Source organism: Zea mays, chromosome 4 (assembly GCF_902167145.1).
Source record: "Zea mays cultivar B73 chromosome 4, Zm-B73-REFERENCE-NAM-5.0, whole genome shotgun sequence".
NCBI lineage: Eukaryota > Viridiplantae > Streptophyta > Magnoliopsida > Poales > Poaceae > Zea > Zea mays.
In genome coordinates, this window is record NC_050099.1 from 102,031,804 (window position 1) to 102,055,956 (window position 24,153).

Here is a 24,153-nt window from a genome sequence, read left to right on the forward strand (position 1 = left end):
GGTAGAGATGGCCAAACCGGCAGCCCGGCCCGGGCCCGGTGAAGCCCGCCACGTTTTAGGCCTGGCCCGTCAGGCACGGTTAGAAAACTAGGTTGGGCCTTCTAAGCTCGTAGGCTTAATTTTCTGTCAGAGCCCGGCTCGCAACGGGCCTAAACGGGCCGGCCCGTTTAGCACGAAAAAAGCGGGCCAAAAGCGGGCTAAGTGGGTCGAAAAGCACGTTTTAGTACAAAAAACGGGCTTAACGTGCTTAGAAGTAAACGGGTCGTGTCGGGCTAGTCCACCGTGCCTAGTTTCCTGTCCAAGCCCGGCCCGCTTATTCGTGCTGGGCCGGTCTGGGCCGCATAGAACCGGGCCGTGTCGGGCTCGGACCGGACCCAAATAGCGGGCTTCGTGTCGTGCTCGCGGGCCTCGTGCTTATTGGCCATCTATAGATGTGGGTGCAATGGCAATGGGTATTGGAACTCGATACTAATGGGTAAAAAGTCGGCTGATCGTGTGTTGTGACGGTTCATAATAATACTCACATAAACTATCGAACAAAAAGATTTTAAGATTTTTTTATTGATTGCCTCCGCTTTACATATAATTTTTTTATTTAACTAATTGATGTTGTTGTTAACTCTATTTAATATATTTTGGTATAACACGGTCAATCAAAGAAGCGATTAGAAGAGAGTTGACTAACTGTACGAATAAAGATTATACGATGACATAATTCCATCATATAAAGATTAATAAGAGAAAGTTTGTGAGCTCAAGTTTCTAAAATAAGTCACGTGAAATCAAACTTATAAAAAAAGATAGATCAAAATATGGAGTAGTTACTAAAGTCGGGCATCAATAAAAACTGGATATGCTCCATACAAATTATAGTACTTCATAGCAATCACTAACGTTTAAAACCAACAAATAACCTTTCATTTTACTGTTAGCGTGACAAATCATTGCTGCTCCATTCAATTCAACAACCTTAAACACCATGTAGTCTATTGCATCAATGTGGTCTCAGAACGATCTAATGCATGCAAGAGCTAAGAACACAAGGAACGAGCATCATGTGTTAGTGCCCGCATGAATCTCCAAATTCTAACACATATTTTGCAGGATCCATGAGTCATCATCAGAAGAACACAAACCACGTGCAGACAATAAATAAAGTATTAACACGCCCAAATTATGTTTAAATCTTAGCACAACAAAAAACTAACACACAAAACAACAGAGGAACAACATAATAATTTTTGCAATGACAGAAGGATGGGTGACAGGGACATAGAAGTGGTGCAAGTATGCCGAGTTGACACCGTGGTAAGGGAAAGGCCATGTAGACAGGCGATGTCAAGCTATCGAATGGGTACCATAGGCAGCAAATCAGGGACCCCATCCCTCGCCTCCCCCACTTCCAAGATTTTGTAGAGCACGAAGAGAAGGGAAGAGGCGGACATATATGTTTGTTGCCAGAGAAGGACACGACGAAGACCTGGACATCTGAAGGCGACATAGGTAGTACACCACTGGATATATATAGGGAGGGAGCATGCAAACGGAGAAAGAAGCTCAGCCGGAGCAGCTCCAAACCGAGAGGCACCCACACCAAGCATCAGCCCGAGAAGGGCGAGAGAATGCGAGTGCCTTCTCAGTCTTGTACTCGCCAAGGCGATAAAACACCACCACCAACTCTGTAGCATATGTCGACTGTTGCGCGCTACGGGCCTTGGTTGTCCAATATTTCAGACCTAGACTCCTCATCGCCAAGATAACCTAAGTGTGGCAGGCGCCACCATGTCCTCCTCGGTGGCACGCACGGAGAAAGGCCAGAAGCAAGACCGACTCGCACGTACCCGTGTCGACGAGTGTCGGTCGGCTCGTGGCTGTGGCCGTGGGAGGGGGCAGCAGGTTGGGGAGGAAGAACAGGGTGAAGGCCGGAAATACGAATGGGATGTTTGACGACGGCGAAAATGATGGTGCACACATGCTGTGAAACGTCCTCGTGGACGTGCAATAGCCACTGCGTGGGTCGATGTCAGGGCTAGTGTCAGGCGAATACGAGGAGGCGTCTGCTCCCATGCCCTTTGCCGAGAATGGGGAGGCGTGGAGGCGGAGGCATGAGGGGAGAGAGAAAAAAAAGCAGGATGACGAACGAGGTGGCGGCAACTGAGACGAGGACCATCATTATCGTGCAGAGGTATAGATGGCCAAATGGGCTATGTCTAGCGGGTCGACATGGGGCACGACCCATTTAATAGTGTCTGGGCTAGCCCGGCATGAGCACCGTGCTTGGGCCATAGCCTCGGGTCGTAATGCTGTATCAGCCCGGCACAATTATACAATTTATATTCAATATTAAAACACATGAGCATGATGTTCTACTAGTTAGATGGCTTCACCTAGTGTCTCCTGCCCTTCTTCTATCAGGGCGTGGGTTCAAACCCCACCTTCTGCAATGATTTTTTTAACATTTTACGCTGATTTAACCAAATGCCCGACGGGCTAACGACCGGCCCGGCACGGTCAGTAGGCCGGCATGCCGTGCTTGGGCTGGAGCTGCGGCCCGGGCATCGGGCCTAGTGGTAGCGGGCCCGGGCTGCCCGTTTGGCCATCTATATGCAGATGTGTGGTTTAGGAGTGGAGGTTGGTTGCGCGGAGGGGACAGACGTGTAGCGGGTTAATTTGAAATAGATGTGAGGGGACGTAGAACGATCGTTGAAATTGGTACCCGATATGAAACCCGCTAACATATGATATGTGGGTTCGAATTAAAGAGCTTGATCTCTATCATGCATGGGCTTGTATGATGTTAATATTTAATGGTGAACATTGATAAATTTATGTTGGGTTCGATGAATTTGTCATGCTAGCATAAAGAAAATATGTTATTTAGCATCTTTCAATATTGATGAGGTATGAGATTTTAACATTTTGTATTTGGTACTTACTTTTGTGATTCAAGTGATCATGTCTATTATAATGTTAGTGGTATGAGTACTCGATGGGTACCCATTACCCATGGTGGGTATAACGTAATTTTGTACCCATGACAATAGTGGATATGTATATTGGACTTTTTTCTCTAGTGGGTATGGATATGGCTTTATGTGCCTTACCCACTGTCATCACTAGATATGGGGCGAAATCGGCGAACAGGTAGTAAGTGTTGTCTCGCCTCTTCTCACGAGGTTTTTTAGAGTTGGGCGAGAAAATGGAGAGACGAGAGTCGAGAGGAAGACAAGGCGGATGGGGGAAGTTCGCTCACATTCGTTCTTAGATTCAGACAAACGTGATATACAGGGTTTGGTTTGGTTCCGCTAAACCAACTCCAGCCTCTCGCTATTATGGCATGCAAAAAGTTAGGGATGGATTCGGATATTTGAAGATCCAAATTATCTGTATTCGTATTCGAATAAAATGCTAATATGAATATCTGTATTCGTATTCGATTTTAATATGGATGTTAAATGGATATATCTGATTCGGTTTTTTTATCCGTATTCGATAAAACAGTAAAATATCCTATAATATTCGATATTATCTGTATCTGTGAAAAAGTATTCGATAAAACTATTTTAAATATATTTTTATTATTAATAATATGTAAATGTGGTTAAAAATTCCAAAATAAAGCATGGACATATGTTTTGATGATTAAAGTTTGACATAAAAGTTTCAAAAGGTTTTGCAACTTTTTTATCAAAGTGTTCACAAATTGAACACATCTCAACTAAGTATTATAAATATTCAACTACTACTCTCCACTTTACGGTGTATATATATATAAAATATTTTTTCGTTATTTTCATTTACATTTTGGTACACACATTCATATAGGGTATTCTTCCATTTTAAAATGTCAAATTGATTTTTATTGGAATATTTAATATTTTATATCAATTAAATAAATTGTCATACACTTTTTATATAAATTGTAAAAAATATGTAAACATGATCAAAAAACTCCAAAATTTGGCATGAACACATATTTTAATGATAAAAGCATGACATAATAGTTGTAGAAGCTTTTACAACATTTTGGTCAAAGCGTTCACAAATAGAACACATCTCAACTAAGTATGATAAACATTCAACTACAACTCTTGACTTTGCACTGTATAGATTAATTTCTTCATTTTTTCATTTACATTTTGGCAAACATATTCATATAGGTTATTCATCCATTTTTTAATGGCAAATTGATTTTTATTAACACATTTACTATTTTATGTTAATTAAATAAATTACCACACACATTTATATAAATTGTAAAATATTATGTAAATGTGGTCATAAAATTTTGAAATTTAGAATGAACATATACTTTGGTGATAGAAGTATGACACAAAAGTTTTAAAAGATTTTGCAATTTTTTGTGTCAAAGTGTTCCCAATTAGAACACATTTAAACTAAGTCCCATGAACATTTAATTATAATTCTCTACTTTACAATATATAGATTAAATTATTCATTATTTTCATTTACATTTTAGGACCTGTTTGGGAATGCAATTTTGAAAGATTGTAGTTTTGAGATACCATAATTTACAATTGTACATGACACAAATACTACGGTATTACTTTACCACAGTAAAACCACAATATTTCTCAAAACTGAGATCTGTTTGGTTCCATTGGAAAAACAAAGTATATGTAGAGAGAAGAGAAAAAAATTGAGGTCCTGAGTGGAGTTTCAAAAACTCCAAAAATGCCATGGTTTTGGGTAAACCATAGTATTTAAAACTTTGTTTTGCATATACAAATCAAACACCTTTTGAGTTTCAATGCTATAGTATCATCAAATACTATAGTATTGTTTCAAAACTACAAAAATACTACACTTCCAAACAGAGCCTTAGTGCACACATTCGTATAGGGTATTCATTTCATTTTGGAATGACAAATTAATTTTTTGACATATTTACTATTTTATACCAATTAAATGTATTACTAGATACCTATTTATAGAAATTTTAAAAGAATATGTAAATATGGTCAAACAAATTCCAGAATTTAACATGAACAAATATATTGATGATAGAAGTATGATAAAAAAGTTTAGAACATCTGAGTTTGTTTGAAATTTAATTGTAATTGTAAGTTACAACCGAGTGTAAGTTAGAAATTGAAAGCCATTATAATCAAAATTGTAAGTTACAAATGTAACTTAGTAATCAAGTATAAGTTACACTACAATTGTAAATTACAATCGAAAGTTACAACCAAGTGTTAGTTATGATGGCTTTCAATTTTAACTTATACTACAATTGTAAGTTACAGTTTTTAACTTACAGTGGCAAGACACTACAATTTAAGTTAGAAATCAAATGTAAGTTACAATTACGCTAAAGATTTCTAACTTACAATTCTAATTCTAATTGTAATTGTAAGTGTACCCACCATTGAATGTATCATACACATAAATAATGTGACAACAATACTAAAGATTGTAACTAAAAATCTAACTGAAAATCAAACTGGAAATCTAAATGAACAAAGGTGGGACCTCATCGGGCGGCTACCGCGAGCGAGACCTCGTCGAGCGGGGCCTCGACAGTTATGACACCGACGCGAGGTGGCGACAGCGGTGGTGGCGCGATGGCGGTGGTGGCACAGTTTTTGGCGTGGCTCCGGGACGGTGGGCGAGGCATGTGTAAGGAAAATGGACCTCGACCCATATGACTAATTGATTTTGGTGTTTGTTGATCAACATAACCCATGGACTAATGTTTTTGCTAATGCTTGTGTTTGTATTTCACAGGATGCGAAGAGGATCAGACTGAGGCTCTGAGGATGCAACACCATAAAAGAAAACCTAAAAGATGTTTAGAAGGTCAATAAATATTAGGCACAAGTCCAAGACTCAAGACCAAAAGAAGCCCAAGAAAATAGTGAAGAAATCCAAGAGGTGGGTAGTCAGCTAGCGCTCTGGTGGCGCCCTGGACATGTCCGGTGTGCACTGGACAGTCTGCACAGAGAGCTCCGCAAAATGGACTCTCGGGAGCTGTAGCAATGGACTGTCTAATGTGCATCAGGCAGTCTGGCCAATGGTCAGCAACAGATCTTCCAATGGTCAACTATTGCAGCCCTCAACGGTCGGGTGACGTGGACAGGGCACGGGACATGTCTGGTGTGTACCGGACTATCCGGTGCGACCAACGACAGAACAATCAGCTTTCTGTCCAACAGCTATAATTGAGGGGGAGGCTATTTATACCCCTCCAACAGGCCATTTGAAGGTGTGGGAGGCTAAGTAACATGCCAACACATGTTATAGACATTTGCAAGTGCTCATACACCCAAGTGCTTAATAGAATCACTCTATGATTAGCGTAGGTGCTTTGTGAAGTGCTTAGGTTAGTTAGACCACTTATGCGCTTGCTCTAGATGATTCCTAGTTAGTTGAGTGAGTTTAGAAAAACCTACAAAATCCCTCAGCTCTTGTGTGAGACGTTGTAATATTGTACCAAGTGGGGTGAGAGTCTTGTGAGACCGTGACAACCGAGTTTGTGTCACGACCGCCACTGTGTACTGGAGGGAACGAGGCCCACGGTGATTCGGTCGAAAGCTCGATAGTGGAGATGGCGGAGAGTGTCCAAGAGGAGCCGGAAGCGGAGCACCACTTGCGCATGGAGAAGGCCCGTGGCTCTCTATGGAGTTACTCGGCCGTGGTGCTTGGCCCTCGCGTGGGCTACCCTTTGCGTAGGGACACCAACGAGGATTAGACGGGACCTTGCGTGGTTCCAGATACCTTGGACCAGCGTCATTCACGAGAGTTTGCTTTCTCTACTAGCTCTTTAATCTTTCGCATTTACTCTCTCTAGTTAAGTTGCAATCTTTACTATTCTTAGTATAGAATATATAGGATTGAAACTTAGATTGCATAACTCCTTTTGTTGTAAAGATAGCAACACATAGACAAAACCTATTTACAAATTCTAGATTGCTTATTTTCATAGGTTTTGTTTTAGGGATTTATTTGTGGCCTAGTTTAGAAAGAAGTTTTTAAAAGTCCTAATTTACCCCCTCTTAGGCGTCACCGTTTCCTATAAGTGGTATCAAAGCCTGGTTTGGCTCATTTGAAATGTTTTAGCTTCACCGCTAATCGAGTCGACACTTTTTAGAGGAAGGGGATGGATACACATAGGCCACCACACTTAGACGACACTAACTTCCCATATTATAGTGCTAGAATGGCTTGTTACCTAGAAGCGGTTGATGTAGGTGTTTGGAGAGTCACTCGTGACATGATGAAACCACCTAAGAATCCTAAGAAGCTCACCACAAGTGACAAAAAGGAAATTCATTTGAATGCTAGAGTAAAAAATTGCTTGTATGAATCTCTTAGCATGAAAATTTTCAATCAAGTATTCACCTTGAAAATTGCTAATGAGATTTGGCTAAAAATGCATGAGCTCCATGATGCCACATCTAATGTCCGTGAGCACAAATATTGCCTAGTTTTAAATGAGTATAATTCTTTTGCTATGAAAGAAAATGAGATTGTTAGAGACATGTATGCCTGATTAAATCTTGTGATTAATGAGCTCAACTCTATTGGAATTAATAAGCTAGGTGATGCGGATATTATGAGGAAGATCATCTCCCTTCTACCACAACAAAGATATGGGAGCATCATTACCATCCTTCACAATCTTGAAGACTTGAGACAAATGACCCCGACGATTGTTATTGGAAAAATTATGGCATTTGAGATGTCGCGGAAAATGGGTCAAGAAGAGGAACTACTTCAAAGCCATATTGTTGGTCACTTGTTCTCAAATGCTATGAGTTAAGAACAAGACAATACGAATGTTAATGGTTAAAGACCTTCGTCCTCCTAATCATTATCTCCCTTAGGATATAATGATCTTCAGACGAAGGTTATGAAGGATAAACCCTCATAATATCAATATATAATAATAAAAAGCAGGAATATAAGAGACATATGGAGAACATGATCATGTCAAGTCATTGGATTATTTATCTTCTCATTATATGATCAAATACAAATATTAATGATATTGAATTACATTTGTACCTTCGGTCTGACAGAAGGTAAGAATCCAAGAGTGACGTGCGAGTGAATATCAGACAGTGTGAACAGTACGATGTTACTGTTCATCTATTTATAGGCACACGACGCTGTAACACCCCTGGTGTTACTGTAATTAAAACTTGAGCATGGCATCATAAGCATTGGCATTGCATATGTTTGACACACCTAGAGTGCATTCACTAGGCAAAAAAAAAATTCAAACAAGTTGTACTGTTTTGGTGTTTTGCAAACAAGACCCTGGAATAGGAAACTCAACCCTAAATAGGGATTAAAGGGGTAAAACATAACCCAAATTGAGAAAACCTAAAGGCTTTAGGGAAATAGTTGTAAAATATCCCCAAAAATAAAGTTGAATCACATTTATACCCCTGGGATACCAGAAACCCTAATTGGAACCCTCGAAAAACCCTAAAACCAAACCCTAGGGGCTTATGTGCAAAATTAGTCCACTTTTGGACTAAAGTGCAAAAACCAAGTTAAATAAGTATCTTAAGTCATTTGGGTCACAAATATTTGAATTTACAAGCCAAACCCTAAGTTTTGGACCTATTTGCAAAAGGACCCCAATTGTGATTCCTATGCTAAGTCTGAAATCAGGGTTATAGGCCCAACTTTAGAGCTGTGTAGCTTTCAAAATAGTGAGAATTCATATTAGGTCACCACATCAAAATTGTAGCCCAATCATAGGAGAACAATTTTGCTGAAGAGGGCAAGCCATGTTCTTGTGAGAAATTTAGAGATAATCATGCTCAAACTTTGGCTGTCAAGCTGATTTGGTCTGAATTTTCAGACTATCAGTGAACTACCACCAACTTCAAGCCCAATTTCAGACATGATTCAATGACTTTTTGTAACAACACCATATAGCAAAGTTGTAGTTGGTATAGTGCTCTACAAGTTTGCTGCAGAGTGGGACTTGTGTTGTCATTGGAAATTAAGGGAAAATCAAGCCTCAAATCTCTCTGTCAGTTCATCTGAAAAGAACTCGCCATGGTACAGTAGCCGATCGGATCAGAACGCCAGCGCATTTCACCGTCGACGACCTCTACCGCGATTCGTGTCGCCGCCGTTTCGATTCGTGCTCGGGTTGATCGGATAGCACTCGGTGACACGCCGCCGTGGATAAGCCCGGTCAGTAAACTATTCCGGCTAGCCGCCGTACCTCCCTCCCCTTGCTCATCGGTCACTCGGATAGATTTCCGCCGCCGTTGAGCCATCACTGTCGCCCGCCGCGTGTCCAGACACTTTACCACGTTGCGGCTAACCGTGCTACGCATATCCGGTGATCGCCGGAGGTGCCGCCATGGTAAAAGCCACGTTGCGCGGCCACCAGTGACTCACCCTTCGTCTCGGCCGCCGGTCTCTCTGCGCAAAATTGGACGCCATCGCTTAACTTCTCTATAAATTGAAGCCACCGCAAGCTCCGTAGGGTAGTCAAGTACCCCGACACCCAGTATTGCCCCCAGTTGATCGCCAACGAGCTTGAATTTCACAGTTTCCCCAAATTCGGTTTGCGCCACCGCAAGAACACCCTCACCGCGGCCAGCCTAACTCAGGTTAGTCCAAGGCTCTCCGTCTCTTATCCTAGCGTCCCTAGGCCCTCCTCATGCTCCTTGACCCGCCCATTTGAACCGAGCTGCCTTAGATAATCGGGAACGTGCTATTCCTTTGGTCAGCCGCACTGTCGCCGTGGCCAGAGCTAACCAGTTGACTATTCTTGAAATTTAATTGGGGGAAACATTCATACGGACTCGGATTTGGTTTCGGCCGAAGTTAGGAACCGGTCGTTGCCCCGTTTGGTCGGTCTTGGTGCTTGCCGGAGCTCGGCCGCGCGCGTCGCCGTCGTGGACCTCTCACTGCAAAGAAATAAAACATGGAGGGTTTATTTGCAAAGCGTCAGTGACTCCGTGGAATAGTATTGTGACCCGCTTCAGATTATTCAAAACAGCGGGGTCCTCTGTGCAAAACGACCAGCGCGGGCGCGCGCGGGCGCGTTTCTGCCTGGGTCTGGGCTGATTGGGCTAGAATCAGCCCAACACTATTCACTCTTTCTCCTTTTCTTTTTCAGAATGACTTTAGAAATCCATGGAAAAATGTAAAAAAATCCTAAAATTGTGAAACCAATTTTCCTAAGTTTCTTATTTTCCCTAGAATTTAATAAAAATAGTTTCATGATTTTTAGATCAAATAAGGAATTTTAGGGCATTTAAAATAGCTTAAAGAAATAGTTCTGGATTTTTAAAAGATAAATGGTAATCCCAAAAATGTTCAAAATTTTTATATGAACTCCCCACATTATTTAGAAGCCTTGGGTAGAATTTGAATTGATTTGGACCATGTTTGATAACTAGAACCCAAAACCCCCCTGCCCTTTGAACTCCTTTACCGACTCCGGAAACCCTAAGTTCTCGGAGTTCCGTGAAGGAAAGTTATATTCAAGACTTAGATAATAAATCTTTATTATCTTCGCACTCTCATGAGCATTACATGGCATTCATTCTTATATATGTATATATATGGTTATGTTAGAACGCGAAGAAGTGGAAGTCACTGAAGAAAGGACACCACCACCCTCGGATTCTCAGGCAGGAAACTACTTCTACTTTGATATTTGTGGATCCGAGCCAGACTCACCTGTGAACGAAGGCAAGCCCCGGTGCATTTGCCACCTCCCTTGATGTGTTTAAAATCTTTCTCACTTGCTTGCTGCATTAGGTGATAAGAGTTGATTGGTTAAACAATTCCTGCATTACCTTCCTTGAACTTGTTTACCTTCCTTGAAACCCTGATTTTACAAAAAGGTTTTCCTATGCTTAGTATTGCTTTAGAAAAACAAAAGGATTTGTTTTACAAAAGATGTTTGGCAAAGTGGGAGGGTTGTTTTCAAAAATAAAACTTGATGGTGGATCCATCATGGCCATGATGGATTCAACATCGGAAAAGATGTACCTCTGCCAGGTACCAAGTTTTTGGGTTGAAATGATTAAGCTGAGACCGGGCGGGTGACTTGCACGAGAAGAGAGTCTCGGTGTAGTGTCTCCATCTGAGTCGATTAAGGACCTTGTCGATGTAGGCTTGATGACCGAGGACCCTTTAACTGGTCACATGCCTCGTCATGGGTAAGCCTTGCCTCGGGTGGACTAAGGCCAGAATAAGATAACACGAAATGGGCGTGGAGCGGTGGCGAGAGTAGCGTGTACCCTCCATGGCAAGAGGCTGGACGGTGGTGTATCTGTGCTCTCGGTTTGCGTGAACCTGATCTGGTCTTAAGAACCCCGGTGGCGGGTTGACATATGCAAGGGTTAAGTGCTACATATGTCGTGTGATCGGAGATCCTCAGCTGAGTATAATCGATTTGGATCGCCGTACCTCCGCGGTTATGGAGACTTGGCCACTGACTTACACGTAGCATTCCACTAAAGATGATGGGTTTTTGTTAAGAAATTGGCTAGTGCAGGACCAGTGATTGAACTAGGGTAGAAACAACTCTAGTTGCAGGTAATTGTACTTAACTTGACACATAAAATTGGATTTTTAAGGATCCACTTTAGTAAGCATTTCTACAAAACAGAGTCTTTGATTATTGAAAAGCCTTACCTTGACTCCCTTAAGCCAGCATACCCTTGAGAGTCTTTTCCTTAGTCGGGTAAGACTTGCTGAGTAATTCCATACTCAGGGTTTATCCCTTCGTTGTTTTTAGGTGAGGAAGTAGCAGATTTCTGTTGCTTCTGTACCAAGGTGGTTCCTAAGGAGGAGAAACAAGACTGAAGTGCGGGAGGACTTGGTCCTCCATATAGAACTTTTGTGAAAAACTTATCGGGAGGAGTTTTTGCCTCCCTTAGTTATGTAATAATACTACTCTGCACTCGCTTATATTTCTGGTCTGTAATAAACAACTTGATCTTACTTTTTAATAAATGTAAGTTTATGTAATCGCTTCCGCATTTCTTTATCTCCGATGTTCTGTAATGTCTGCAAGACGGGTGAAACGTTCCTGGAAAGGTAAGGAAAGATACCGAACTTGTCAAGTGACTTAGGAACATCTACAGGGTGTCTGAGGTCCGTTGGACAAGGACAACTGTAGGTGGGCCTAATTACTTGGGAGGTTCCATCACAGCTGGTATCGGAGCGTAGCCCTTCTTTGCAGATATTATGAGGCATCTTCAAAAGGATTTTCTAAAAAGTCTTACCTAGAAACTCTCTTCTCTTCTTACCTTAGTATTCTGAAGAGTCTATCTTAAAGACCAAATAGGAAGAGTGCAATGTATAGAAGGTTGAATCAACTAAGGTTGATTCTATACTTACACATGCATCATGCTAAGAATTATACTAATAAAATTTTCCCCCTTAGAAAGATGTCGCCGCGCACAAGGAAAACGGCGCACAAGTCAACTGGACCAATCGGTGTGCCTCGACATCAACTGGCCCCTCGACATGAGAACAGTAGCAGCGGGAGTAATGATCCAATAGGAGATCTTGAAGCCCGAGTAAGTCGACTTCAAGTAGAGTTGCAACACAGGACCAATGCATGGGTTGCGAATGGAGATAGAATAAACGAATTAAGAAGGGACATCCGCCACCTGCGGGATCAGCTTGCTGATCGGGACTTGGCGCTCGACTGGGCAGTCCAGTCCCGTTTGCTGGCGTGTGCTAAGGAAGCAAGGGCTCAAGCCCGAATCAAGGAACTTAGCTCAGCTGTCGATGACCTGCAGGTCTATTGCAATACGTTACATGAGGAAGTCCATGTACTGTATTCGCAATTACACCCTAGTGCACCTGCGCACCCTGTTGAGGCGGAAGCCGGACCCTCCCATGTTGCGGGACACACACTTGGTGGGGAGTTAGACCTTTTTGAGCCCCCTCCTTCCATGAGGCTGGTCGACGTATGGACTCCCACACCCGACGACGAGGCCGCCAAGAGCAATGGGAAGTAGGACTAGTGGTATAGAAGTAGTGTAGTGTATTGTAGGTTGTACTAGTGTATAATAGGTAGTGCTATTGTATACTAGGTATTGTATCTTGTTGTAAGAGTCTTGAGTCTGTAACATTACTTTTGGTAATGTAAATGGAATGGCTTTTTCTTTGGCATATCATATTGTTTTCAAATGTTGTTGCCACAGATGCCTTCCAAGACTCGAGCTCAGGACGGAGCTGGTACCTCCCGGGGAAGGGAATCTACACCCAATCCACCTCCTGTTCCTCCCACATTGGCTGAGGCAATTGCTGCCTTAGTGAACGCAACTGCTGACAATACCCGCTTTCTGAGAGAAATGGCGGGCCAACAGTTCCAGCAGCCTGGTGGGCGGGGCTATCAACAGGGCCCCCGTGAAACTTCTTATCTGGACTTCTCGGAGACACGTCCACCCTTGTTTGTTAAAGCTGAAAATCCACTGGAAGTCGATGAATGGATACGGGTTATTGAGCAAAAATTTGGTCTTCTGCGCTGTTCAGAGACACAGAAGCCTTTATTCGCAGCGCAACAACTACGCGGACCTGCCAACACTTGGTGGGGTAATTTTGTGGCCGTTCAGCCGGCCAATCATCAAGTAACCTGGGAAGAATTCAAAGTAGCCTTCCGCGAGCATTATATACCCGAAGGTGTTCTGCATATGAAGCAAGAAGAGTTCATGAAGCTAAAGCAAGGAGGAGATACTATTAATCAGTATCTCAACAAGTTCAATCATCTATCACAATATGCAATCGATCAGGTGAACACTGATCTGAAAAAGAAAAATTGCTTTATGAGAGGATTAAATGATCGATTGCAGAGAAAAATGGCCACCTGCATAGATCTCACGTATGGAAAGGCTGTCAGCACAACCCTATCTGTTGAAGCAAAATATGCAGGTTCCGGAAAGAACAAGGGATTTGGTGGTGAAAAGTCTAATCAGGGCCAGGCAAAAAGGCAACGGTTTATTCTCCGGCCTTCTAACCAGACTCCTCCACGTGCACCAACCTTCCCTTTCAAGCAGCCGATAATTATTCGTCCCAATAAAGCCCCCACTGCCCCAAGTCAGCCGGGTGCCCCAGGCACTCGATTCCCTGCTTTGCCCAGCTCCTCAACCGGGTGTTTTAATTGTGGCAAGTCTGGACATTTCATCAAGGATTGCCCATATCCCAAGCAGAATCAAGCAAATAATCAGCAAGGATCGGGGAATTCATCACAAAGCAAGGGAAATGTTAAGGGCAAAAATTTCAAGAAGACGGGACGCGTATACTATACCCAAGTGGCCACTACACCGGAAGGTGAACCGGTGATGATGGGTACGTTTCTCGTGGCCAGTCACCCTGCAATTATTCTTTTTGATTCTGGTGCTTCGCATATGTTTATTAGCAAGAAGTTTGTGGAGCAACATCACATTGCATGCCATGAATCAAAAGAGCGATTTAAAATACACTCACCTGGGGGACAAATCTTTACTAGAGAAGTGACCTATCAAGTGCCCGTATCATTGGCCGGACAGGACTTTCCTACCAATATGATCGTCCTGAAAGGTCAAGACATAGATGTTATTTTGGGTATGAATTGGTTGGCCAAGCATAAAGCAACACTCAATACTGATCAAAGAACCATCAGGTTGAGTCATAATCAAGAAGAAATTCTTTTGCCCATCCCTATTCCAAACAAAATTACTGGCAGAGTTTACGAAGCTATGGTACCGGAAATCAAGGATATCCCGGTAGTATGCGAGTTCCCTGATGTCTTTCCCGAGGATTTGCCGGGATTGCCACCTGAGCGGGAGGTAGAGTTTTTAATAGAGTTGAAGCCCGGTACGGCTCCAATATCTAGAAGATCGTACCGGATGCCTCCTAATGAGTTGGCAGAATTGAAGATTCAATTACAATATCTCTTGGAGAAAGGATTTATCCGGCCAAGCTCATCGCCGTGGGGTTGTCCAGCCATATTTGTCAAAAAGAAGGATCAAACCTTACGAATGTGCGTGGATTATCGGCCCCTGAATGAGGTCACCATCAAAAACAAGTACCCTCTTCCAAGGATTGACATTCTATTTGATCAATTGACTGGAGCTAGGGTATTTTCAAAGATTGATCTCCGATCGGGCTATCACCAGATCCGTATTCGGCCCAAAGATATACCAAAGACCGCCTTCACTATGCGGTATGGGTTGTTTGAATATCTGGTAATGTCTTTTGGGTTAACCAATGCTCCGGCCCACTTCACATATTTGATGAACTCGATGTTCATGCCCGAGCTAGACAAGTTTGTGGTGGTCTTCATTGATGACATTTTGATATATTCCAAGAATGAAGAGGAGCACGCCCAACATTTACGGATCGTGTTAACGCGCCTGAGGGAACATCAGTTATATGCCAAGTTCAGCAAATGCGCATTTTGGCTGGAGGAAATTCAATTTCTAGGACATGTTCTATCTGCCAGAGGGATTGCGGTAGACCCCAGCAAAGTCAAGGACATTTTAGAGTGGAAACCCCCGGCCACTGTTCATCAGGTCCGAAGTTTCCTTGGACTGGCTGGATATTACCGCAGATTTATACCAGACTTTTCTAAGCTTGTGAAGCCAATCACAAGTTTATTGAAGAATTATGTTAAATTCAATTGGTCTTTGAAGTGTGATGAAACCTTTGAACAATTGAAGACATTATTAACCACTGCTCCGGTATTGGCTCAACCGGACATCACCAAGCCTTTTGATGTATATTGTGATGCATCAGGCAGTGGACTCGGCTGTGTATTAATGCAAGAGGGCCGAGTAATTGCATATGCTTCAAGGCAGTTGCGCCGACATGAAGAGCATTACCCAACTCATGATCTGGAGCTAGCTGCTGTGGTTCATGCCTTGAAAATTTGGCGTCACTATCTGCTGGGAAATATCTGTCACATTTATACAGATCATAAAAGCTTGAAGTATATCTTCACCCAGTCAAAATTGAATATGAGGCAGAGGCGATGGCTTGAGCTTATTAAGGACTATGAACTGGAAATTCATTATCACCCAGGCAAAGCCAATGTTGTGGCAGATGCACTAAGCCGTAAGGTTTCCTGTCACTGTCTTACGGTGAAGACCTCTGACAACACTTTATGTCAAGAGATGGAGAAGCTAAACCTGGGAATTGTCCGACAAGGAACTTTGAATCAGCTAAAACTTGAGTCAGTCCTCTTGAAAAGGATAATTGATGCCCAAAAGGATAATGAGGGCATGAGACACATTCGTGAGAAGTTAAGGGCTGCAAAAGCCAAATGTTTCAAAGAAGATAATCAAGGCGTTGTATGGTTTAATAACCGCATAGTGGTGCCAAAGAATGAAGAGCTTCGCCAGCAAATTCTTGATGAAGCACATCTTAGCCGCTACTCTATTCATCCCGGAAGCACTAAGATGTACCAAGACCTGAAGCAACATTACTGGTGGACAAAGATGAAGATCGAAATTGCACGCTATGTGGCTAGATGTGACACCTGCAGACGTGTCAAAGCCATACATTTGAAAGCTGCCGGTCCATTACAGTCACTACCGATCCCAACATGGAAATGGGAAGACATCAGTATGGACTTTATCGTGGGATTGCCTAGGACCGCAAAAGGGTATGACTCTATCTGGGTGATTGTTGATCGACTTACAAAGATTGCTCACTTTCTGCCGGTCAAGACATATTACCCGGTACTTACCTATGCAGAGTTGTACATTGCCCGCATCCTCAGTTTGCACGGTATTCCGAAGACCATAGTGTCGGATCGTGGACCTCAATTTGTAGCCAAGTTTTGGGAAGCACTTCACAAATCCTTGGGTACTAAGTTGCTCCACAGTTCGGCCTATCATCCCCAAACGAGTGGACAGACTGAGAGGATTAATCAAGTACTCGAAGATATGTTGCGAGCATGTGTTCTGGACTTCTCACAGAAATGGGATGAATGTTTGCCCTTGGCGGAGTTTTCATATAATAATAGCTATCAAGAAAGTATCAAGATGGCACCTTTTGAAGCTTTATATGGGCGACGATGTCGAACTCCGCTAAATTGGTCTGAACCTGGAGAAAGGTACTTCTTTAGGCCTGATATGGTGAAGGAGGCCGAGGAAAAGGTTCAGAAAATTATTCATAATATGAAGAAAGCACAAGCTCGTCAGAAGGGTTATGCAGACAAACGGCGAATGCCCTTGTATTTTCATGAAGGGGACTATGTCTACCTGAAAGTTTCACCAATGAAGGGAGTATCGCGTTTCGGGGTTAAAGGGAAGCTTGCACCTAGGTACATTGGTCCATTCCTGGTACTTGAGCAATGTGGACCAGTGGCGTATCGACTACAGCTCCCCGAAACTTTGTCTGCTGTACATAATGTGTTCCATGTGTCACAATTGAAGAAGTGTCTTCGAGTTCCCGATCGAACCATTGAAGTAACAGATGTTGTCCTTGAACCGGACTTGACATACTCTGAGCACCCTATTCGAGTCTTGGATCAAAAGGACAGGGTTACCCGAAGAAAAACTATCAAGTTCTATAAGATACAGTGGAACCAACATTCTGAAGATGAGGCTACATGGGAAACTCAAGACTTTTTAGATAAGAATTTCCCAGGCTTTTTAGCCTCTTGTAAATTGTAAAGCCTGTATAGCTGTTGTAATAAAGGAGTGATTCCCAAACCACCCCTGCCTTGTATCAGAAATAAGGAAATAAGAGTATGTCGCGTTTCCTTTTCCATTACTTACCCTAGGACTTTTAATCTCGGGACGAGATTCTTTTATGGGGGAAAGGATGTAACACCCCTGGTGTTATTTTATTTAAAACTTGAGCATGGCATCATAAGCATTGGCATTGCATATGTTTGACACACCTAGAGTGCATTCACTAGGCAAAAAAAATCAAACAAGTTGTACTGTTTTGGTGTTTTGCAAACAAGACCCTGGAATAGGAAACTCAACCCTAAATAGGGATTAAAGGGGTAAAACATAACCCAAATTGAGAAAACCTAAAGGCTTTAGGGAAATAGTTGTAAAATATCCCCAAAAATAAAGTTGAATCACATTTATACCCCTGGGATACCAGAAACCCTAATTGGAACCCTGGAAAACCCTAAAACCAAACCCTAGGGGCTTATGTGCAAAATTAGTCCACTTTTGGACTAAAGTGCAAAAACCAAGTTAAATAAGTATCTTAAGTCATTTGGGTCACAAATATTTGAATTTACAAGCCAAACCCTAAGTTTTGGACCTATTTGCAAAAGGACCCCAATTGTGATTCCTATGCTAAGTCTGAAATCAGGGTTATAGGCCCAACTTTAGAGCTGTGTAGCTTTCAAAATAGTGAGAATTCATATTAGGTCACCACATCAAAATTGTAGCCCAATCATAGGAGAACAATTTTGCTGAAGAGGGCAAGCCATGTTCTTGTGAGAAATTTAGAGATAATCATGCTCAAACTTTGGCTGTCAGGCTGATTTGGTCTGAATTTTCAGACTATCAGTGAACTACCACCAACTTCAAGCCCAATTTCAGACATGATTCAATGACTTTTTGTGACAACACCATATAGCAAAGTTGTAGTTGGTATAGTGCTCTACAAGTTTGCTGTAGAGTGGGACTTGTGTTGTCATTGGAAATTAAGGGAAAATCGAGCCTCAAATCTCTCTATCAGTTCATCTGAAAAGAACTCGCCATGGTACAGTAGCCGATCGGATCAGAACGCCAGCGCATTTCACCACCGACGACCTCCGCCGTGATTCGTGCCACCGCTGTTTCGATTCATGCTCGGGTTGATCGGATAGCACTCAATGACACGCCGCCGTGGATAAGCCCGGTCAGTAAACTATTCCAGCTAGCCACCGTACCTCCCTCCCCTTGCTCATCGGTCACTCGGATAGATTTCCGCCGCTGTTGAGCCATCACTGTTGCCCGCCGCGTGTCCAGACACTTTACCACGTCGCGGCTAACCGTGCTACGCATATCCGGTGATCGCCGGAGGTGCCGCCACGGTAAAAGCCACGTTGCGCGGCCACCAGTGACTCACCCTTCGTCTCGGCCGCCGGTCTCTCTGCGCAAAATTGGACGCCACCGCTTAACTTCTCTATAAATTGAAGCCACCGCAAGCTCCGTAGGGTAGTCAAGTACCCCAACACCCAGTATTGCCCCCTAGTTGATCGCCAGCGAGCTTGAATTTCACAGTTTCCCCAAATTCGGTTTGCGCCACCGCAAGAACACCCTCACCGCGGCCAGCCTAACTCAGGTTAGTCCAAGGCTCTCCGTCTCTTGTCCTAGCGTCCCTAGGCCCTCCTCATGCTCCTTGACCCGCCCATTTGAACCGAGCTGCCTTAGATAATCGGGAACATGCTATTCCTTTGGTCAGCCACACTGTCGCCGTGGCCAGAGCTAACCAGTTGACTATTCTTGAAATTTAATTGGGGGAAACATTCATACGGACTCGGATTTGGTTTCGGCCGAAGTTAGGAACCAGTCGTTGCCCCGTTTGGCCGGTCTTGGTGCTCGCCGGAGCTCGGTCGCGCGCGTCGCCGTTGTGGACCTCCCACTGCGAAGAAATAAAACATGGAGGGTTTATTTACAAAGCGTCAGTGACTCCGTGGAATAGTATTGTGACCCGCTTCAGATTATTCAAAACAGCGGGGTCCTCTGTGCAAAACGGCCAGCGCGGGCGCGCGCGCGGGCGCGTTTCTGCCTGGGTCTGGGCTGATTGGGCTAGAATCAGCCCAACACTATTCACTCTTTCTCCTTTTCTTTTTTAGAATGACTTTAGAAATCCATGGAAAAATGTAGAAAAATCCTAAAATTGTGAAACCAATTTTCCTAGGTTTCTTATTTTCCCTAGAATTTAATAAAAATAGTTTCATGATTTTTAGATTAAATAAGAAATTTTAGGGCATTTAAAATAGCTTAAAGAAATAGTTCTGAATTTTTAAAAGATAAATGGTAATCCCAAAAATGTTCAAAATTTTTATATGAACTCCCCACATTATTTAGAAGCCTTAGGTAGAATTTGAATTGATTTGGACCATGTTTGATAACTAGAACCCAAAACCCCCCTGCCCTTTGAACTCCTTTACCGACTCCGGAAACCCTAAGTTCTCGGAGTTCCGTGAAGGAAAGTTATATTCAAGACTTAGATAATAAATCTTTATTATCTTCACACTCTCATGAGCATTACATGGCATTCATTCTTATATATGTATATATATGGTTATGTTAGAACGCGAAGAAGAAGTGGAAGTCACTGAAGAAAGGACACCACCACCCTCGGATTCTCAGGCAGGAAACTACTTCTACTTTGATATTTGTGGATCCGAGCCAGACTCACCTGTGAACGAAGGCAAGCCCCGGTGCATTTGCCACCTCCCTTGATGTGTTTAAAATCTTTCTCACTTGCTTGCTGCATTAGGTGATAGGAGTTGATTGGTTAAACAATTCCTGCATTACCTTCCTTGAACTTGATTACCTTCCTTGAAACCCTGATTTTACAAAAAGGTTTTCCTATGCTTAGTATTGCTTTAGAAAAACAAAAGGATTTGTTTTACAAAAGATGTTTGGCAAAGTGGGAGGGTTGTTTTCAAAAATAAAACTTGATGGTGGATCCATCATGGCCATGATGGATTCAACATCAGAAAAGATGTAGCTCTGCCAGGTACTAAGTTTTTGGGTTGAAATGATTAAGCTGAGACCGGGCGGGTGACTTGCACGAGAAGAGAGTCTCGGTGTAGTGTCTCCGTCTGAGTCGATTAAGGACCTTGTCGATGTAGGCTTGATGACCGAGGACCCTTTAACTGGTCACATGCCTCGTCATGGGTAAGCCTTGCCTCGGGTGGACTAAGGCCAGAATAAGATAACACGAAATGGGCGTGGAGCGGTGGCGAGAGTAGCGTGTACCCTCCGTGGCAAGAGGCTGGACGGTGGTGTATCTGTGCTCTCGGTTTGCGTGAACCTGATCTGGTCTTAAGAACCCCGGTGGCGGGTTGACATATGCAAGGGTTAAGTGCTACATATGTCGTGTGATCGGAGATCCTCAGCTGAGTATAATCGATTCGGATCGCCGTACCTCCGCGGTTATGGAGACTTGGCCACTGACTTACACGTAGCATTCCACTAAAGATGATGGGTTTTTGTTAAGAAATTGGCTAGTGCAGGACCAGTGATTGAACTAGGGTAGAAACAACTCTAGTTGCAGGTAATTGTACTTAACTTGACACATAAAATTGGATTTTTAAGGATCCACTTTAGTAAGCATTTCTGCAAAACAGAGTCTTTGATTATTGAAAAGCCTTACCTTGACTCCCTTAAGCCAGCATACCCTTGAGAGTCTTTTCCTTAGTCGGGTAAGACTTGCTGAGTAATTCCATACTCAGGGTTTATCCCTTCGTTGTTTTTAGGTGAGGAAGTAGCAGATTTCTGTTGCTTCTGTACCAAGGTGGTTCCTAAGGAGGAGAAATAAGACTGAAGTGCGGGAGGACTTGGTCCTCCATATAGAACTTTTGTGAAAAACTTATCGGGAGGAGTTTTTGCCTCCCTTAGTTATGTAATAATACTACTCTGCACTCGCTTATATTTCTGGTCTGTAATAAACAACTTGATCTTACTTTTTAATAAATGTAAGTTTATGTAATCGCTTCCGCATTTCTTTATCTCCGATGTTCTGTAATGTCTGCAAGACGGGTGAAACATTCCTAGAAAGGTAAGGAAAGATACCGAACTTGTCAAGTGACTTAGGAACATCTACAGGGTGTCTGAGGTCCGTTGGACAAGGACAACTGTAGGTGGGCCTAATTACTTGGGAGGTTCTGTCACAGACGCAGCCTGTGTAAAATTACATCCATGTCCTTGACACTTACTATTGACTAAAGTGTAATCTACCAAGGACTAGAGAACCTTTTCCCCTTTAGGTCGGTTTCATTTTCCACCATTAAGCCGAAGCTTCTCCATTCATGGCTTCGGAATTGATTCATCCTTATTCCAGGCCGCGCCTTTCATACCGTGTGCACCTTCATCTCAAAGCCGAAGGTACCTGTGACAGTATATTATACTTGGAAAACATGTTAGTCATGTTTTTGAGGACCTTCGGAAGATGAAGGCTCCCAACAGTAGCCCCTCGCAGTATTAATTTGTTCTTGTATATAACAAATTCAGACTGCGACGTGAACGAAGGCCTTTAGCCGAAGGTCCGAAAAAACACCTTCCCTTCGCTAGAATAGTGAAAGTCAATGACAAATGGGCCCCGCCAAGTTGCAATGCACTAGGCATATAAATAGAAACCAACAACGACAACATTTGATATGCCATTTCTGTTGCTTGCGTTATTTTCTCAAATTTTTAACTCTTGCTTATCAGCTCTCGCCTGATTTTCGAGCTTCGTCTTAAAGTCAAGTGCTTGTTCCATGTCTGAAGAGAAGATGTCTGAGGAGAAGAAGATATCCGAGGAGGAGAAGATGTATGAGGAGAAGAAGGTTGCAGACCCTTTTCTCGCTGGGTTTTACGAATCTATGGCAAAAACAAATACAAAAAGATCACAAAGGAAATAATGGCGGATTTGTCTGAAGATTCCGACGATAGCGATGACTATGATGTGGAAAGTGGGGATGAAGATTCTGAGGACCGGCCCTAGCGACCAAGCCATACCATCTTCGGAAAGTCGACTATTAAGCAAATTCATGTTGACGCCATGAAGGGAAGATACTTTCGTGACATGTCTATTGTGAGGGTTGGAGGAGACAGCAGCGCCCCTCCTCCTGAAGAAAATGAGGTGGTTGTTTACAAGAGCTTTTTGAAGGCGGGTCTTCGGTTCCCATTAAGCAAATTTTTGGTTGAAGTGCTAAAGATATTTCAGATCTTTCTTCATCAACTTACTCCCGAAGCTATAATTAGAATGGGCTTGTTTGTTTGGGATGTGAGAAGCCAAGGGCTGGAACCGAGCACGAAGTGTTTTTGCAGTTTGCATGAACTGTTGTACGAGAGGAAGGCCACTGGCAAAGAGCAATATCACAACAACTTCGGTTGTTATGGATTCATTGCTCACTCTAATGCAAGCTACCCGGTTCTAACATTTTGGAAAAGGTGGCCCAGGGCCTGGATGGAGGAATGGTTTTATGTCAAAAATGATCTGGTTAAAAGGGAAGACATCAAAGGGACCATCCAACGCCCCATCTGGTCTCGCTTCGGCCTTCGAAGGCCGACTATGGCGATTGAGAATGATGCCGAAGCATGCAAAAAGGCTTTCAGCAATGTCTGTGCTTTCATTGGCACAAGAGACTTGATCCAAGAGCACATAGCCTACAGGGTATGGCCACTTGTGGATAACTGGGAGATGTCGAAGGAGACCGCCGGGTCCAGCGAAGGTGGATTAATTCGTTTGAAATATACCTTCAGATACAGAGACCGGTTTGTCGAACTAGATGACGACTAGCTAAAATGTATTGAAGCTACTAGCGACGAGTTACTTGGAGCATATACCAGAGCCGAAGATGACGCTTTATCCTCAGCCTTCGGGGGACGGGGCAAGAAAATATTGAACAGGGTTTTTGATGCGATTGGCTTCATATACCCTGATTACTGCTACTCCTTGTGAAGGCAAGGAAAAAAGAGGAAAACTGCCACTTTGGCCATCACTGCTGTGCCGAAGGGCAAGAAAATAAAGGTTTTGACCCACCGGCCACGATATATTGAAACGGTCGTAGTGCCTAAATTTTGTGAAGGGACCTCTTCTGCTGCCAAAGCAGAGCAAGCTGCTCCTGTCGTTCGGAGCGCTGAAGGATCGACTATGGTGCCGAAGGTGCCTATAGTCGGGTCAGCCGAAGCCAAAGATGGTGTGGCCAAAGAGCCAGAGTTGGAAAAAACAGTGATGCTGCCAAAAATTCTGAGTCCACCGGCAGAGGCAGAACTGCCGAAGGTGACAAAGGCTCCCGCCACAACTCCCAAGAGAAGGAGGATGGCCAGCGTGCTAGACGCTGTCATAGAAACCACAAAGGAATTAACTCCTGCCCCCGCGAAGAAAGTCGCCGAAGCTGCTACGACCGAGGCTGAAGCCGAAGCTAGGCCTTCAGTGTCTGCTAAGACGAAGCCCGCTGTAACCGAGGAAGGGGCTGAACAAGAATCTCCAGGTACTGGCATAGCTACGGGGAAAGAAATAGCCGAAGAAGCTAAA